Here is a 3,304-nt window from a genome sequence, read left to right as displayed (position 1 = left end):
TCTTCGCATGAGGTGGCCAAAGTACTGGAGTTTCAGCTTTAGCATCATTCCTTCCAAAGAACACCCAGGGCTGATCTCCTTCAGAATGGACTGGTTGGATCTCCTTGCAGTCCAAGGGACTCTCAAGAGTCTTCTCCAACACCACAGTTCAAAAGCATCAATTCTTTGGCGCTCAGCCTTCTTCACAGTCCAACTCTCACATCCATACATGACCACAGGAAAAACCATAGCCTTGACTAGATGGACCTTTGTTGGCAAAGTAATGTCTCTGCTTTTGAATATGCTAGCTAGGTTGGTCATAACTTTCCTTCCAAGGAGTAAGCGTCTTTTAATTTAATGGCTGCAGTCACCATCTGCAGTGATTTTGGAGCCCCAAAAAATAAAGTCTGACACTGTTTCCACTGCTTCCCCATCTATTTCCCATAAAGTGGTGGGACCAGATGCCATGATCTTCGTTTTCTGAATGTTGAGTTTTAAGCCAACTTTTTCACTCTCCACTTTCACTTTCATCAAGAGGCTTTTTAGTTCCTCTTCACTTTCTGCCATAAGGGTGGTATCATCTGCATATCTGAGGTTATTGATATTTCTCCCGGCAATCTTGATTCCAGCTTGTGTTTCTTCCAGTCCAGCGGGTGCTCACCAACAAAAACGCTTTCCAAACCCTGACCTTGTGTGGTTTACAGAGCATTCCTCACACAGGCATGATTGATGAAATCATTGGCAAGTGGTAATTGTTTCAACCTCCAATCTCTCTCCTCTCTCCAGAGGTCAGGAGGTGGAACTGAAAGTTTCAACTTTTTAATCACTTGGTTGGTTCTCCTGACAACCACACCCATCCTTAGGGGGTGTCCAGAAATTACCTCATAGAAAAAGAACATTTATTGCTCACCTTACTTAGGAAATTTCAAGAGTTTTAGAAGCTCTGCACCAGAAACAGGACAAAGACTGTATCTATATATTTATTATAAATCACAATATCACAATTCATCATTAGGGAAATACAAATTAAAACCTCTATGTGACATCGCTTCATACCCACAAAGTAGGTGATACTCAAGAAAATGGAAAGTAACCAGTGTTGGTGAGGATGTAGAGGAATGAATATTGCTGGTGGGAATATAAAATGGTGCAAACATCTTGAGAAACTGCTCAACTGTTTCCCACAAAGTTAAACAGTTAACCTACGACCCAGAAGTTTCACTCTTAGGTCTCTGACCAAAGTTTTGAAAACAGGTACTTAAACAAATACTTGTATACAAATTTTCATAGCAGCACTATTCACAATAGGCAAAACATAGAAATAACCATATGTCGATTAATATATAAATAGATAGGCAAGTTATGCATCAATTCATGGACAATTATTCAGCCACAAAATGGAATGCAGTGATGCCACATGCTCCAATGTGGATGAACCTCAAAAATACTATGCTGAATAAAAGGAGTCAGACACAAAGGTTGCATATTCTATTATTCCACTTATGTGAAATATCCAGAATAGATAAACCCACAGAAACAAAGTAAATTTGTGGTTGCCAGAGGGTGAATGGAGAGTAACTGCTTAATAGTAAGGGATTTATTCTGGGTGATTAAAATGTTTTGGAACCAACTGGAGGTCGTGTTTGCACAATGCTTTAAGTGTAATAAATGCCACTGAATTGTTTACTTCAAAAATGGGTAGTTTATGTCAGGTGTGTTTCACCTTATAAAATATTTTTTAAATTTTCAAATAATGTAGTAGAAAAAAAAAAGAGAAAGAACAGTAAACAGATGAAACAACTAGAAAACAAAGAGCAAGCTGATAGATTTAAACGGGAACTTTAACAGCAATCATATTGTGTATAAACGGGCCTAAACACCCCATTTAAAGAGATTGTCAGAGGTGGTCCTAAGATGGCAGAGGAATAAGATGGGGAGACCACTTTCTCCCCCACAAATTCATCAAAAGAACATTCAAAGGCTGAGTAAATTCCACAAAACAGCTTCTGAATGCTGGCAGAGGACACCAGGCACCCAGAAAAGCAGCCCATTGTCTTCAAAAGGAGGTAGGAAAAATATATAAGACAAAAAAGAGACAAAAGAGGGAGGGACGGAGCTCTGTCCCAGGAAGGGAGTCTTAAAAAGAGAGAAGTTTCCAAACACCAGGAAACACTCTCACTGTCGAGTCTGTGGCCAGCCTTGGAAGCACAGAGGGCAACACAATAGGGAGGAAAAATAAGTAAATAATGAAAGCCCACAGATTACGAGCCCAACGGTAACTCCCCCAGCAGAGAAGCAGCGCAGATGCCTGCACCCGCCACTAGCAAGCAGGGGCTGGGCAGGGAGGCGAGGGCTGCATCGCTTAGAGTAAGGATTGGGCCTGAATGCCCCGAGGCTAATCAGAGCGAAATAATTTGGGCTAGCAAACCAGACTGTAGGATAGCTACCACACGAAAAGCCCTAAGACACTGCCAGGCCCATGCACAGAACAACGGGCTAAACAGAACTAGCCGGCTGCAGACCATCCCCCTCCTGTGACAGGCAGCCAGAGCCCAAAGGGGGCAATCGCAGCCCCAGAGAGACATTATCTACTTAACTACAAGCAGGTTTCTTTGCTAACTAAGACTTCCTGGGGTTCTGGACAGTTATCATCCGCCTGAGAAGGTGCGCCAGTTGTACACCCAGAAAACCGAGCGGCAGGGATGGGAAAAGCGATAAGTTGCAGTGACCGCGCTTGCCAAACATCTCATCACCCGAGCTACTCGGAGCTGGGAAGGGCACAAAACGCAAGCCCAACAGAGTCTGCACCTCTGAGGACTACCGGAGAGCCTGAACCTGAGCGGCTTAGACCTGGGAGGTGCATGCAGCCCAGGGCCGGCCTCAGACGGTTCCCGGCGGAGCAACCTAGAGCCTGAGCTGTGTGGGCAGGGAGGGTGCACACGCCGTGAGCGGGGACAGGCCCAGTGTGGCTGAGGCACTGCGAGCATACGCCAGTGTTATTTGTTTGCAGCACCCCTCCCTCCCCACAGCGTGACTAAACAAGTGACCCTAAAAAAAGTGTCCACCACCACCCACTTTGTGTCAGGGCGGAAATCAGACACTGAAGATACCAGCAAACAGAAGAAGCTAAAACCGAGGGAACCGCCTTGGAAGTGACGGGTGCAATAGATTAAAACCCTATAGATCTTGAGAACTATAAGCTGGACCAAGGAACTATCTGAAAATGAACTCACCCCACACTGCCCACAACAACACCAGAGAAAATCCTAGATGTATTTTTACTATTTTTATGATCATTCATTTCTTTTTTTAACTTTTTAAACAA

This window comes from Bison bison, unplaced genomic scaffold, assembly GCF_000754665.1.
Source record: "Bison bison bison isolate TAMUID 2011002044 unplaced genomic scaffold, Bison_UMD1.0 scf7180017864263, whole genome shotgun sequence".
Classification (NCBI taxonomy): Eukaryota; Metazoa; Chordata; class Mammalia; order Artiodactyla; family Bovidae; genus Bison; species Bison bison.
This window is presented reverse-complemented; position numbering follows the sequence as displayed.